Source organism: Perca flavescens, chromosome 21 (assembly GCF_004354835.1).
Source record: "Perca flavescens isolate YP-PL-M2 chromosome 21, PFLA_1.0, whole genome shotgun sequence".
NCBI classification, from domain to species: Eukaryota; Metazoa; Chordata; class Actinopteri; order Perciformes; family Percidae; genus Perca; species Perca flavescens.
The window spans coordinates 7,832,821-7,849,383 of NC_041351.1; the positions used below are offsets into that span (position 1 = coordinate 7,832,821).

Genomic DNA, 16,563 nt, shown 5'->3' on the forward strand with positions numbered 1-16,563 from the left:
CAAAGCTTAAACATAGATGTCTGTTAACTTCTATAAATCTTATTCAATTAAACCTGCAACTAACAATTATTTTCATTATTCTGCCCATTATATTCTTGTTTTGGTCTATTTAATTTCAGAAAACTGTGAAAAATGTTCATCCCAGTTTTCCAGACTCCAGGGTGACTTTTTCAAATGTCTTAAGTTAAAAAAATATTAATTTCACTATAATGTAAGGTCAAGAGGAAGCAACAACATTGGCAACATTGGCAGCCCAGATGACATTGTTTACTGATGTTAGCTATGTAGCTACTATAATTAGCAGTGGACACTAATATGTTTACCTCATTTGAAGTTTTGGCCATGTTTAACATTAAAATCCAACATTATAACACTGTAGATATGACAGAAAATATGGAAAAGCATAATATGTCCACTAGGGCTGAACGATTAATTGCATTTGCGATAATATCGCGATATGTTAAAACGCAATTTCCTAATCACAAAGGCTGCGATTTGGTCACGTGACTCACAAGACCAAATCAGTCTGCACTCCGCAGAGAAAGCATCAACTTAGCATGCTAACGCTATGCCGTACGTTTTCTGCAATCGGCACTTTAGTTGTTTTTATTTTTCTGCAATTGGCCCTTTAGTGTGATTTGTTTCAGACTTTCATATGAATTTACACCAGGCTTGGTCAGTGCTCAATATACTACTGTGATTGAAGTAGTTAAATAAAATATGTCATTCATATAAATTCATGCATCATCATCAATTAATTTCATTATCACATACAGACCTGGCCTCCAGGAAAGAACAGTTTAATCTATCTAATCTTGTGTTGTTCATACTATGCAATGATTTATTGCTAGTTTTTGTTGAATAATACAGAAAACAAAGAGCTTAAAAAATAATCACATATTGAATCGTTCAGCCCTAATGTCCACTTTAAAGAGCCAGATATTTCCCTCCTTTGTTGACCGAAACAGAGCTAAAAGGAGAGTTGGACTTTGATTGATCAGGTGGACACAAACACATCTGCTGAAATGCCAATGTTGCTCCGTACTGGCTGGATGTGTAAATAAGCAACTGTTGTAGATACATTATAGATACAGTATAAGGATAGTTTTGAATGAGAGATCACACTTTTCCACCCTAAACTATTACAATGCAGCACTATTGAGCCATTAATGGGACCTTTAAGACCCCAGGCCCTGTACTGCCATTTTCCAATGGCCCCCAAACTTGTTTCTGGCTCCCAATTAAGCAACAGAAGCACCTAGAGCTATTGTAAAACACCCAGGGGTGCTGTAACACCTCGAATAAAGAGCCCTTGATCTTCTCAGTTAGTAAATAATGAGGGCAGCAATAGAGCCTCTTTCAAATATGGACTTGCTACTGTAAGGGCTTTTGCATATGCATCTCAACTTACTCTAATAAACGTAAAAGCCTCTTTTTTCCTTCACACAAACAGAAGCTGGTCTTTGATGTTGTGTTACGATGGCAGAGGTTCCCAAATAAATTTTTATGATAAAAGATAACAGATGTGACATGTTCAAAAGACGCAGATGAAAAGATAATTTTTGCAAAACTGACCAGCACACACTGAATACTGCACATCAATCTTCATTGAGGAAGATTTCCAGCAAGACACTTGTTTTAGTTGATCACACAGTTGGCTGCTGCAGAGACGATGTTTGCTCAGGTTGCAGCACCAGCATCCATAAACATCGGGTTTTGTCCATCTTGGCCATTAAATACACCTTACCAGGATGTGACTGGGAAATAAATTAGGTAGAGGACAGTGAAGAGGAATAAAAGAGTGCAGAGTTGGAGGATTTCTGTACCTGTGTAAGAACATCTCCAGTATTAATTGGAACAAAAGTGTGTTCATGTAAGGAACTAGAGAACAGTTTCTGTGGATCAATAAAGCAACATGCTGACACTGGTCAGTCACAGTAGCTCTCTGACCTTTATATCTGGAGGCAGATAAAAGCTCTCTAGCTAACTGACAGTTAGCAGGCTTCGCTAGCTTGTTCACTAACAGGACAATAAACGGACAGTTTATTCAAAACACGTATTTGTACCATAGACTCATGTTTCATAACAGTCTTCAAACCATTTCTCTTCAACCAAAGTTGTTGGGGCAACACAGCTAATAGAGAGCCGAAGTCCCGCCCCTTCCAGTGGACCTCACGGGACCTTAACTCAGAAAAAATATGAACGGTAGTGAACGGGGAGAACCAAATTATTTTTTGATCCCGTTTGAATTGAGCCATGGATTACAAATATGATGTTCGTCAATTTAAAAGATAATTTTTCAACCGAAGAAAGTCTCAGTTATCCGTAGGTTTGTCGTAGTACCACTTAGTTTTGTGTGAAACCGCTCAGTGAACTACATCTTCAGTCTCACACAATCTACCTCACCTAGCTTGATGCCCGGCTTGCTTGCTAGCTAGCTTAGCTTAGCTCTGTTCCACAACACATGTAATGTTATCTTAACTGCTGTGTTTTATCCAGTGAAGAGTTTTCAGCAGAGAAGCAAAAGAACAAGAAAGATCTTCTGCTCATTTGAGTGACGTTATGTCCCCGGTACGATACATACAGACATCGTAGCTTCAGCCAGACGTCATCCATGAGACATTGAAGTGTGTAGTCTTTCTAATTACGTATTTTCACAGTCTTATACTTCAACAGTTTAACAATAAACTGAGACTTTCTTTGGTTGAAAAATAATGTTCTAAATTGACGAACATCATATTTGTAATCCATAGCTCAATTCAAACGGGATCAAAAAATAATTATTATCTCTCCATTGACTCTCGTTCATATAAGGGCGGGACTCCGGCTCTCTATAATTAATAATAATGTCGGACACTCCATCGTTCCCTCATGGGTTAGAGCACAGTCAAGAATTTGCCTGTCAAACTTCATTTAAATTGAACTCAATGTGAAAAATTAGGCGGGTTGACTTCACATCAATAAGCGAGTCCACTGATCACGGCAATTCTATTCTTCATAGAGATTAGAGTTTGGTGTCCAGGAAACTGCTTTAAGACAAGCATTTGTTCAGTGAGCTGAGCCTTAATATATCTTTTTTAAATGCAACTGTGGATTGAAACTACAGCTCTCACAAAATGGCTGCACTTGAAGACCTCCCAAGTTTTCTACATTTATTCTGTCATTCAAATCCTTAAACACTGGCCAGATCAGACAGTGGAAGTACAGCCAGTCTGTCCCTCCCTCCACCTCTCTGTGCTATCTTTCTCTCGTCTCTTTGTCCGTCTATCTCTGTCTAACCTCCCCCTTCCACCCTCTCCTCCTCTCTCTTCATCCTTCCCTTCAGCTCTCGCTCTCTTGACTCATCCAGGCAGGAGACCAGGAATAATAGGAGACAGGAAAGAAAACTCCACAGCAGCTGAGTGTGTGGGGCCAAGGACCAAGCCCATTGGCCTTTTTTCTCTCCATTCTATAACCCTCTAATTTTGCATTTATTTTAGGATGAGAGTTTATTGAGCTCAAGTCTCAGTCCAATGCCAAAAGCCTGGAACTCAGTCACTGTATATTCTGCCCTCTCCACACATCCATGACTTACTCATCAGAACATAATAGTTTTACTGCGCTTTATTTCAAGTTATTGTGGTGATGAAGATCATTCTAAGCATAGAATAAAAGAATGTGAAAAACTTTTTTCAATGCAGCATAAGAAGGCTCAAAGGCTTATTTTGACTGAATCAATCACCACACCAAGTGTTTCAGGGACAGTTAAATGTCAGCTATACAGCAATACAGAAAATATGATATGTATCATTACCTGAGAGGCAGACCATGTCAGGAAACAGGGGTGCCAAAGGAGTGACTGTTTTGTTTTTATGTGGCATTTTAACAGATGCAGTTAAATCCAGAATTGAAGGGGGCAACACAGCTTCTGTTAAAATTCCAGTTGCCACACAGCACCGTAAATAAAGGGAGACTCTGCATGCAGATCTGCAAGATCACCTGGTTTCAAAACTATCCAGGTGTCTATGCAACATAACTGCATGTGCAGGTGCAAAGAACGGAGAGAAAAATTACAGTTCTTGTTTTTAATGACAGCACAGGGCTTCAGTGGGCATGGCCCGAGCCCTTACTGTCACTAAGCATGAATAATGGAAGGAAGCATTATGTGAGTTGTCAACGTGAGATTATAACTATACATTGACTGGCTCCCAGCTGATATTTAGAGTGCTTTTGATATAGAATCAAACGAACATGATTAGTACCTGCAGTTGTTTCTGCAATGAAAAGTGCTGGATCATATTTCAACTGCTCACTTTTTAGCCACGCTAGCTGGATGGCTCTAAGGACAGCAATATCGGTCGATCCGGCTGCCACTTTGGTCCAGCCTAAATATCTCAACTATCAGATAGATTTTATATTAAATTCTATACGGACATTTTAGGTCCCCAGAGGACATCTTCTACTGACTTTGGTGATTCCCCAACTTTACCTCTAATGCAACCATGAGGTTAACATTTGTGGCTTTTAGTGAAATGTCTTGAGAACTATAGGATGGATTTCAAATGTGTCTAATACTTAATTTTATTATCGAATATCTGCAAAACAATGCTGTCAACCACCGCTGCACTTTGTGTTGACATTAGCATTAGGTCAAAGTGCCGCTGTGCTTAAGTACAGACTGACAAAGCCGCTAGCATGGCTGTAGATTCTTGTCTAAATCTATGCTTATTGAAATAAAAATAAATCTATATTTTTGCCATTTGCAAATAAAATATTGATGCAATAAACATATTTGAGCTCCTACATTTATGTAAATGCAGTGGACAACATCATACATAGAAATAAGTAAGGTAAAAATGACACAATGACAAAGTACAGTCAACATACTTATTACTAACTAAAATAGAAGTCTAGTCTCAACAAAGTTGTTTTTGCAGTATTGTATTATTTGCAAATTTAAACTTTTCATAAAACAATACATTACTGAAAAAAAGTTGCCATGTTTGCCTCACACACACTTCTTCTTAATGTGCAAAAAAAAGCACAGGGTAGGGAACATCCCTCTACATAATCAGCCAAGGCCCTCTTGCCCTGCACCTATTTAATGCTCCACATACAGTAAATGGCTAAAATCCAAAGTGCCTATATTAGGATAGATCATTTGTATAACTTGCTAAAGCACACACACCCCTCCAACCCCACCAGCACCATTCTCCATACTTCCTCTCACATCTGAAAGCTGTTAGTCCTGCATTTTCAGGGTGACATAGGAGGCAAGCATTCATCTTAACTCTTCCTCCAGCAGCAGCAGTAGTGATTTCTAAACATGTGGCTGGCACCAGGATACCCCATCATGCATTAACTTTATTCTCCTAAGGCCTCCATGGTAGAATAAAATAGAATAGAACATGGTAAACAATGGTAAAATGTCCATTTGATACAATCATATTTTAAAGATTTACTAAATGGTACAGAGAATACAGTACAGCTTGCTCTCTCCTTTTAAAGTATCCACATTTCCTTGTGTCCACACAGAGGTATACTGCAACAAGATAGGCCAGGATGACTCTGACTACTGCAAGCAATTACACACAATCTATCAAAAAAAGGAAGGCATGGCATGGCAAAAGGAAGTAAAAACTGCTATCAGCATGCTTGATCATAATATGTTTACTTGACTGAAAAAAACGGCATTCTCAAAGCTTCAGCTGAGACTAAAAACATCAACAAAACTTCCCCATATCCAAGCGAAATTTAAAACACTGTAGGCACATCTTTTGATATAGATTGTGGTGGTTTTTTGTGTATGCCGAGGACAAAGATGTCTGCCACCAACAACTTTGTTTTCTCAAAGATCTCTTTGCGCACATCCTCCCCATGAAATGAGGAGGTGAAAAGAAGGGAGGAAGAAGAGTAAGGAGAAGAAGAGTAAGGAGAAGAAGACGGCGGCTGTGGCGATTTAAATGGCTCAAGTGGAATCCACTCCCTCTGCTAAACAGTGGGTTAAGAGAAGTCATTTTTGCCCATGCTGGATGTTAGGGGAGGGAGAACAGACCGCACTGCATTCTTTTGTATTGAGGTCACTTTTTTTTCTTCTCAAGCCTTCTGAAGTACTCAGCAAACTTTGGGCTGGCCTGCAAACTCAATCTAATGGAGCACTAAGGGATCTACTGCACATGCTCAGAAGTGACATTACTTCCTGGTGTTTCCTCATTAGCATCATAGTGGAATAATTCATTATTAGGACAAAACAGGGTACTACAATAGTCTTTAGAAAACTAATTACAGACTCCAACCATCCATCATCTTTTCAGACTGTGAGGGGAAAAACGTATTGTATGTTTTTGAGGAATTTTAATATTTTCCATTCAACTTAGTCTGAAAGACCTGTGGATTCCTTTCTTATGTGTCAGCATGCAGTTTGTATGCTGAATAATGACTTAGCTTTTCTCAAATCATAGATATCTCAGGGATCAAGTGAATATACCATTGAACTTGGCCAGCTGCTTTGATAAGCAGAGATACTCTCATTATTTCAAAATTACATTATGTAAAAATTACAATATAAAAAGGTCAAATGCAAGCAGAAACCTGCCCAGATACCAACAAGTCTTTAAAATACAATCTATCGGCAGGAAAATATTGTGCTAGTATCTTTCAAGAGCATTACAAAAAAGGTTCATATTAGCTTTTTGTAGCATTTTCTGATCAGATCCTTTAGGCACAAAAACTACCTGGTTAGGTTAGTTAGATAAAGATAAAGAAAACAATAATACTGTCAGTACAAAATGGGGTACAAACAATGTTCTTTCTTGTCAGAGTCACATAGTTTGTTGACTCCTCCTACTGACGAGGTTCGTGGCGCATGTAAAAATGTCACACTATTATATTTTACTCTTCTGTCTTTATTTTACTCTTCTAAATCCTATTTATCTCCTTTTCTATTGTATTGTGTCTTAATGCCTTTTAAGTCTTGTGTAAAGCACTAGGGCTGCTCGATTATGGAAAAAAAATCATAATCCCAATTATTTTGGTCAACACTGAACTCTTTCAGAAACATGTTGCTACTATTGAATTTAAAAAAAATTTAAAACAGTAAAAATGTTAAACAAATCAACAGTGAAAACACCTTGAACTGTGAAATTTCCCTTTATACTTTTCCTGTTGACCTTTTTTTTTTTCATTCAGAACACAAGACAAAATGCGAATTTACTTGCAAAATGTAATGTGCAAAATTATCGTTTTTGTGATTGTTGGGAGCCGAAATCGTAATCACGATTCAAAATTCAAATAATATCACAGCCCTATAAAGCACTTAGAATTGCTGTTGAAAGGTTCACCTGTATATAAATAACTTTAGTTCCACCTTTGCTTTTGAGACATACTGTACCAGTCCTAATTTACGTTTTCCTTGTCAGGAAAACGTAAATATATCTTGTTTAAGCTATTTTAGCAAATGACCAATGCTTCCATTTCACATATCCATAGAAGCAAACTCCACAAGCTGTCTGTCAAAGTACTTGATCACAAAACGTGCCAACATCTAGTCAAGAAGGAAAATGTCAGCCTGTTTCAGATTATGCTGTCTAAACTTGTGCTATAGGCAGAGATCAATAACTTTATGAAGCTGACATGAAAGTAATTAGTCATGTGATTACCTTCTTCATTGAGTAATATCATTACAAGACTGGCCCTGGCACCTCAACCTTAAAACCTTACAACCTTTTTCTCACACAAATAAAACAAACAAACACACTGTTGTGTGTCGTTTACCTCAGGACATCATTCCTGTGGTTTCCTGCTTGGTCCTGGAGGGAGTCCTTCAAGTCCAAGCTAGGCAGGCATTGTTTCATCCTTCTCTGCCATGTGCTGATGTTATGTCAAGCATTGGGACCTGGAGGCCTTGAGAAAACAACATTGGCAGAAAGTGAAGAGAGGCATTTTGCCATTCACTGAAAAAAGTAGCCATGAGTTAAAAAGGATGTAAAAGAATGATACACATGTACCATTAGAATCACAAGACATGCAGGGTTTAGGGAATTATAAGAAACTATTTAGTTAATACTACACTATCATCGTATGTGTGATACAGTGTGATTGAAACTAGTTGAACTTTTGCAGAGGCTCACAGCATTTTTTTCCTTCACGCAATATCATCACATATGGTGCACAGATGAATATTACTGTCAGACTGAGGTGGTGAGAATTTATTTTATCTTAAACTTTTGAGATCCCCACACAACAACAACAACAACGCTAAGGTGTGACAGGCCAATATGGAGAAAGGAAGGCTCTGCACACTAGGGGTGGGGAAAAAAATCGATACAGCATAATATCGCGATATTTTCCATGGCAATACCGTATCAGTACACAGACGCCAAGTATCGATCTATTACTATATATGTGTTAGTCAGTTTGTCTGCTTGACAATCCCATTTTGCAGCAATAAAATTGAAGTGAGATGAACAAACAGAGAAATGTATCTTTTTAGATAAAACAGATGTTGACAAAGTTCCCTTTAGAGGACATAATTTGAATTCCTCCAAAGCGCGCTGAAGGAGAGTCTGGCTACTCCACATAGCATTCGGGGATGGGAGGAAAACGTGCTCTGGTTTAATGCAATTTCTTTAAACCATTCAGAATTGTCATGGGCGGCGCTAAACTCCGCACAGAGCCGCTGCAAAATAGTCGTGTGAGAGAAAACTCAGATTGAACAGATAGTCTAGCTAGCTGTCTCAATTTACCCTGCAGAGATCTGAGGAGCAGTTAACAATAGTCCTCATAAATCCACCAATTTTAAAATTCCAACAGAAAGAAAGCAGAAGGAAACAAAAAAAGGACATGCATCTGGTGGAAATTCCTGCAGCACCGGAGCAATCCAGAAAGTGGAACGCAAAAGATTAATGCTGCGTTCTATTTACCTCAACAACTCAACGAGGTCAAAGTCGGAAACACGCCCCCTGACCTTGTATTTACGAGCTTGCAACTCGTACAACCTCGCAGTACTCCGAGTTCAAAATCCAACATTGCTGCCCCCTGTATCAACAGTTGTGAAAGCTGCAGTAACATAAAGTTATAAGCACTTCTGTCTTATTTGTGTCTCACTAAATCAGTCGTTCACACAGGCATGTCCAACTTCTATCTGTGGACATGTTGTTTTCCGCCGTTTGCATGCACAAAAAACGACGTAATGCGTTGTTATCAACTGGTTGCTAACAATAGCCAACTGGGCTAGAGCTAATGAAAATCCGACTTTAAATAGAACGCATTCAACTTGGGTATGACGTCATTCCCAGTTGCGGATTCCGAGTTCCGAGGTAAATAGAACGCAGCAATAGACTAGCAAAAAGGTAATAAATTGCAATATATCGCAGAATATTGCAATATGTTTAAAATCCCAATTATATTGAATCGTGACATAAGTATCGTGATCATATCGTATCGTGAGGCCTCTGGTGATTCCCACCCCTACTGCACACGTTACTAAAACACACAGATATGAAAGTGATGTTGACTAAACACAACCAGGACCAGTCTTTTCACTAAATGCACATACAAAGTTTACATTGATCTTCTCATCTAACGCTCTAAAAGGCAGCAGTGTGCTTCTCCAAATGTCAAAAAAGTATTTATTTCAAAATTGGAGAAAGGAAAGGCTTTGCACACTTTGGTCCAATGCAATTATTATTAATAAGAAAAACATGAAAAAAGGTCTTCCCTGATGAAGTTTCTGGTGCCTGAATACTTTAATATTTATTACTTTAGGAGTTGTAGAGTTACTTCATCTGTACATATAGTAAAAGTAAGGAGACTGGTCCTGGTCAGAAAGAAGTCCTCAGATATTTTACTTAAAATAAGATAAATCTTTATTTATCCCTAGAAAAGCAGTTGCTATACAAAGTTGGAAGAGTGCAGATATACAAATCTAACATGAGTAAAATTTAAAGTTTTAGCATCAAAATATACAATAGTACCAAAAGTAGTCATTATGCAGAATAGCCCATTTCAGAATATATATAATTTCCCTGGATTATAATCATTGATGCATTACGATTAAGCATAACTAATGTTACAGCTGGTAAAGGCGTAGCTAATTTCAGCTACTTTATATAGCTACTACTGGGTAACTTAATCCATAATAAAACCATCCATCCATCCATCTTCGTCCGTTTATCCGGTATCGGGTCGCGGGGGGAGCAGCTCCAGCAAGGGACCCCAAACTTCCCTTTCCCGAGCAACATTAACCAGCTCCGACTGGGGGATCCCGAGGCCATCCATAATAATACATCATGATTTATAAATTTTATATTAATAATCAGAATCTGCTCAGTAACTTGTTACTTGTTTTCAAATAAATGTAGTGGAGTTCAATCATTTAAATTGTACAGTAACGTTCCAGGACCTGAGTAAATGTGCTTTGTTTCATTCCACCACTAGTCGCGTTTAACCTAGTTTAGCATAAAAACTGACAGCAGGTGAAACAGTAACGTTAAGCCTACCCTAAAAGAAGAAAAATAAACATTTCAACTGCTACAAAACGGTCTTATTTAACTTCACATGTTGTTTCGTGTTAGCCGTAAGCACTGTATTATTGCGACATGCTAGCTAACACGACACAAACATTGTTAGCTAGCTAAGTTAGCACACTAACCGTTAGCCGTAATTTACAGAGATGCTGCACGAAGTCACGTCCAGCAGTTGGGTCAGTAAAAATAAAATAAAAAATTAACTCACAATGTGCCTGTTCTTTAAACCACTTTGCACTTTGTTTTCTATTTCTACATATGTTATAGATACAAGATACAACGTGGAAATAAGATGGCTAGAAGTTGAGGGAAAGCATCTTGTTTAGCTACATCCGGTAACAAAGCAGACACCTGCGGTTTGAGGTTTAATCTATGGGTTTAATCATCCTTTGTTGGTTAGCTAGCTAGTCATGGAGTTTATTGAGTTGTCTTTTTTACAAGTTAAAATCAAATAAATGACATCAAAATAACAGTGGAAAGTAATACCTAAGTTACCCATTATGCTTTGATAACAAAAATAGAATTAAAAAAGAATAACACAATTCAACAACAGAGATTAAATCTTACCAAATGAAATTAAGTTATAAAAGTAATTAGGCCACCTAACGTTATATGTTATTGAAATGTGACACTAGTGCTAGTGAGATGTTTGAGACAATGTTAGAATGAATGTGTGAATAAATAAAAAAGTAAAACATGAAATGAACAGGAAGACTCCTCCCTGAATTGTATGCCTATGTTGTATACAGTAGCTACATATTTTGAAAATATGCATTTTAAGAATCTGAAATAAAGGAGCCAAAGAGTTGCAAGGATCTCAATGCCATTATGTAGGTTTTGAGTTGGTTTTTAGTGACAAGGGTGCTAATACTATCACAGATAACAACACAATGAATGCCATGAAGTTATGACTTTATGTTATTGACAATAACAAATACAATGTTTTCTGAATTGGGTGGAAACCTTGTGCATCATGCTGTCATCTTATGTGAAAACAAACTTTTAAACTCATGTGCATATACCGCTTATCAAATTGTTATCAATACATGTTTTGATGTTTTATTTTTCATGTTTATAGGAGATGAATGCTATCTTCTTCTAATGACATACAGGGATTCCATAGATGGCTGAAGTAAGTTTCTTTCTCCTTTTCTGCCTTTTTCCAAAAGAAATACACTACAGATGGACCGTGTTTCCAACATAGACATAAAAAAAAATGTAAAGATCAAGAATGCATTAAAATATTTGTAGGTCATAAGAAGTTCCTGTGCTAAAAAGAAAATGTGCCCAGAACATCATTGTCTTAACAAGGAAAAAACTAGAACGTTGTTAATTTTCATTTCTGTGGCTGAGGGGAGAGTATGAGTCATCCGACAGATGGGAATTTTTTCCCTACATAGTTACAGGCTTCCCTATTTCCATTTCAAGTCTCCCTTAGTTTGAGGTTACCTGCTGTCTATTCTGCCTCTCTATTTTTTGGTTCTCTAGAAATAATGGAGCCTCAATATGGATACAAAAAAATCCCACTTTCCCCTTTAATCCATTTGAGAACCTAATACCTCCTTCTACTCTGTTATGCTCATCGTTCTCTCCTTGCTTCTCTTTGTTTGTCTTTTTCCTCTCTTATACTCAGCTGTACCTCCTACTTCCCCCCGTTCTCCACTCATGTGAGCATCTCTATAGGCTGCAGCGTTCATGAGTGCTTGCAGAGGGGAGGCAGGCAGCTGGAGTAACGACATTTCCAGACGGGATCTCTGAGCTCATTTCCCCCCCAATCATTCCTCGCAAGTACACTTTGCAACAGAGTCGGACTTTAGCCTCAAATCATGGTTCTTAGATACTATTTAATAAGTGAAAAGTTTACATCTGGTGTCGCTGAGGAGAAATGAAAGTGCATTGCATAACTCTGAGATCTGAAAAACGTAGTTAGTGTTGTAAAGATGACTACAAAAGGAGATGACAATTCTTTATAAAGTGGCTGATCCTAAAAACAAGTTAAGCCTTTATTATGCATACTGAGGTGCTTTTCAGGTATGCAAAGAAGCAAAAGAGAAAACGAGGGATATAAGGACAAGGCAGTGTAGTTAAAGCACTGACTAACTTTCCCAGATGTTGGGAAAGACCGGCATCAAACCACCCTGAAGAGACTGCAGGTCAACTGGAAACTATGCTCAGGAAGAAACGGGAAGAAAAACTATAACAGTAGACACCAAAAGCATCACTTTAAATGCATATCTCTTCAGTCAAAGGTGAAACTACCACACATTTTAAAAGATGATGTGTCAAAATAGTTCCTGACATAACTGATTTGGAGACGCACACAGATAAAAACGTTTTTTGTTTGTCTATCATCCGGATATTATTGTGCTAACCACCCCTCTCTCTGCATTGCAGCAGGCGGCTCTGCCACAGAGCTATTGTGGCAGTGAAATATGACACCCACATGCACAGTGGGGCTCTTTGGTTTTTGTCTTGTGGCCTTAGACAGTGTGCTAACATGTAGATAATTAACATAAAAGTCGTCAGATGAGGGTACACTTTAAGAGTTTTCTATGATTCTTTATTACAATAAAATCAGTGTAAAGTAATTTGTTCTGGAGCTGGTGCATCTTTGGACATATTTTGCAGCAATCTCAAAAGGATAAAGCTTTTGCTTTTTAAATTAAACTAACTACAAAAATGAACTCTCTGCTCCAGAGATGATACTAAGATAGATGTAACATCTATGATCATGTATCATTTATGATACTAAGAGCAGCCCTTCAGATAAACCTCTCACTGTCCGGTATGCTCTCTCTCTCTCTCTCTCTCTCTCTCTCTCTCTCTCTCTCTCTCTCTCTCTCTGCTTTTCCCTGTTGTTAGTGCCACGCTTTCCACCAGTCTTTGCACATTATCTGAAGTCAGGAAAGGATCCAGTCATATTTTCCATCCACTCTCTGTGTCTGACTAGATGTCTGTGCTGGTGGGAGAAAAAGAGAGCAGGCAGGGAGGGAGGGATGGAGAGCTGGAGTTTGGATGGGGGCTGGGACTGTGGAGAAATCCAGATGCAGAGACGAGAAGAAAACCAGACCAAGAAATGGAGAAAAAGGCCTTTGCTGAAGTTTTTTTTGGGAGTAACAAAGCCAACAGATAGCTGTGAAGCACATCAAACATCACATCCTGAAAAACTTTATACCATGGGGGTATAAAAAGAGATGCCAGTAATCTAACTTTTTAATTAAAAGATAGGCATCTAACATTAAGCTGTTGAATTGGATAGGCCGATGAAGGACGTGGTACCATGATGGTTGGCTGGCTTTGGGTTTTCAGATTTGTTTCCCCCACCATTTTCTCTCAGGCATCAAAGGGGAGGTGATGTGTCATGATGGGTGGAGCTCATGAAAGGCTGGATTTGTTAAGTAGCTGAGCTCTCGTTTCAAAAATCAGTTGACATGATTTAAATAGTTTGGCATCTTTCTCCCTTTATGACACAATCTATTCCTTAACTGATCTAATTATGATAATATATGCAAATGACGCCAGATCTCCAAATGATTGTTGTACCAACATGTGTAAATTGATGGGACTGGGCCATTGGCAAATGTCAAATAATGAAATAATAAATAAATAATTCTAATAATGATTCTGATTCTAATATTCCTGCTACTAATACTACCATTCAGTTCAGTTCACTTCAATTTTATTTACGTTTAAAAGCAACCATAGTTGACCAAAGTGCTTCAAAGTGCTTAACAAGCTAAAACAAAATCAGAGATATAATATACACAAACAATACACAATATACAATACAAAATAAACAACCAACTATAGAAAAAGGTCAAGATATCAAAGCTCAACTTGAATTGAAAGCCAATGAATAATAGTGGGTCTTAAGCGAGGACTTGACTATCCCAGAGGTTTGGAGCAGCCACTGAAAAGGCTCGGTCACCTTTGTTTTTTAACCTGGATCTGGGCACATTGAGGAGCATCTGATTGGAAGACCTCAGTGCTTTCACAGGTGTGTGGACATGTAAGAGCTCCGATAAATAAGAAGGCGACAACCCATTTAAGATTTTGAAAACAATTAATACAATTTTAAATTCAATCCTGAAACCAAACACAACAATTTCAGTCTTATTATCATTGAGACAGAGACAATTTTTATCCAACCAAATTTTTAGATCACTCAAGCAGTTCAACAAAGGCGTGATGGTGTCCTTCTCATTGTTTTTTTTTTACAGGCAAATAGATTTGTACATCGTCTGCAAAACAATGGAAAGAAATAGTTTTTTTTAAATGGACCCTAAGGGCAGCATGTACAGAGAAAAGAGCATGGGTCACCATTGCTAGTAATGATAATATTGATAACAGTGCAGTAATAACAAAGAAACCAGCAAATAATATTTCATAAAATAATCACAACATTGAGTTAAGAAAATAGTTTAGTGAAGGGAAATATGTTTTTTTCTTTTTCTTTCCAATAGTTAGAAATGAACATCGATACTACTTTCATGTCTCTGGATGAAATATGAAGATACATTTCAGGAGACAGTTAGCTTAGCTTAGCTTAGCTTAGCTTAGCACAAAGACTGGAAACAGGGAAGGAAAGCTAGCCTGGCTAGTGTCTTCCTGACTGTTGAAAACACAGTGAAACAGCAACTTTTGAATTTTGCACTTTTTTTGGATTCTTTACACATTGTTTTGTACAGGTTCAACAAACGAGATATGTGTTAATTAGCAGGCTTTAGAGGTGCGGACAGAGCCATGCTAGCTGTTTCTCCCTGTTTCCAGTCTTTATGATAAGCTAAGCTAACCGTCTTCAGGCTGTAGCTTCATATTCAAAAGACATATCTAATAAGAATATTTTTGGTCAAACTACGATTGAAAGCTACAGAAAAGCTTATGAGTTAAGACTATTTTATCAAACTACTTTTTCAGAGGTCAAAAATAAACTTTGACGCTGAGTCATATCTAATGTCAGGACCAGGATTAACTACTGCTGAAACATTAAATAGATTCTGTACATCCATATAGTAGCATATATTTCAACTGCCCATTGCCTGTTAGTGCAGAGAATGACTGTCCTGAATGTAAATGATTACTGTTGTGGTGAAGTAGTGCTCAGCCAGCAAGCACCAAACCCCAGCCTGCAGACTAAAAAGACAAAAGTTGGGCCTTTATAAGATGATTGCAGTTCACATAGGGCTCTACTTGAAGTAACAGTTAGAAGTGGGCTGAAGCATTCACCCTGTAATTGAGCATTTACCCATAATGCCGCGTGGAAGTCTCTCTTTTTTCTCTCCAATTGATGCTACTGCTTTGAATGAACTTGTAGAGTCTGAGCCAGAGATGGAAGGTTTATTTTCATGGAGGCGATTGGTGTAGTCACAGTAGTTATTTGCTCGTCTGTACACGTACACGGCAGACTTGAGCTGTCCTGACTGTGAATGAGGATCTCTGCTGGATACCTAAAGTTTACCAAGGAATTGGCTTATATCAGGTTGTATTAAATGACCTGAAGTAGTAACATGTCATAACTCTGGACAGTCACTTTTTTTAAGAATATTTTTTCAGCCATTTGCCTTGTGTAGATAGATTGCAATAGAGACGCAGACAGAAAATTGTTAGGGAGAGAGGAGGGTATTGCATGCAATCAAGGTCCCTAGTTGGAATCATTATGGGACGGCATCTTAACCACCATGGACAGTGGCTTATGTAAGGATATATGTTACAACCAACAAACAGTTTCATTTGAAAACCATGTAGCGTCCACAAATTGATTAAGCTAACTCCCATTGTGCATTGCACGGACATAGGAAGTTATCTTTAGATGCCGATTTAAAGGAATGACCTGAGTATTGCCTGAAATAGCTTTTTCGCTATCAGACATATTAACAATATATGTAGAATTCTCTCTAGAAGAAGAAGCACTTAATTAATTCCTTAATGGGGAAATTCAATTGTTTTTTTCTATCTAGTAATGCCACAAAATTTTGTTTCGATCCGATACCAAGTAGCCAGACTCACCAATATCAATGCAGAGAATTATTCTTTTTATGACAGTATTAAAAGTGGATAC

General features: G+C 37.9%; 2 long non-coding RNA genes across 6 annotated transcripts in view; one reads left to right on the top strand and one right to left on the bottom strand.

Moving 5' to 3' along the window:
- The window catches only part of LOC114547874 (uncharacterized), a 26,749-nt gene extending 15,861 nt beyond the window's left edge, over positions 1-10,888 (bottom strand). For 4 of the 5 annotated variants that reach the window (XR_003691287.1, XR_003691284.1, XR_003691283.1 and 1 more), the window contains exons 1-2: positions 10,631-10,887; positions 7,753-7,881 (exon numbers count right to left, since the gene is read on the bottom strand). This is a non-coding gene — a long non-coding RNA (uncharacterized LOC114547874). Of the gene's footprint in view, positions 1-7,752; positions 7,882-10,630 lie in introns of all 5 variants that reach the window. The other variant, XR_003691285.1, reaches the window with a different exon arrangement.
- Positions 10,381-12,965, top strand: LOC114547876 (uncharacterized). Its single transcript, XR_003691289.1, has 3 exons — positions 10,381-10,681; positions 11,584-11,637; positions 12,139-12,965. It is a non-coding gene; the product is annotated as an uncharacterized LOC114547876 (long non-coding RNA).
- The last annotated feature ends 3,598 nt before the right edge of the window (positions 12,966-16,563 follow it).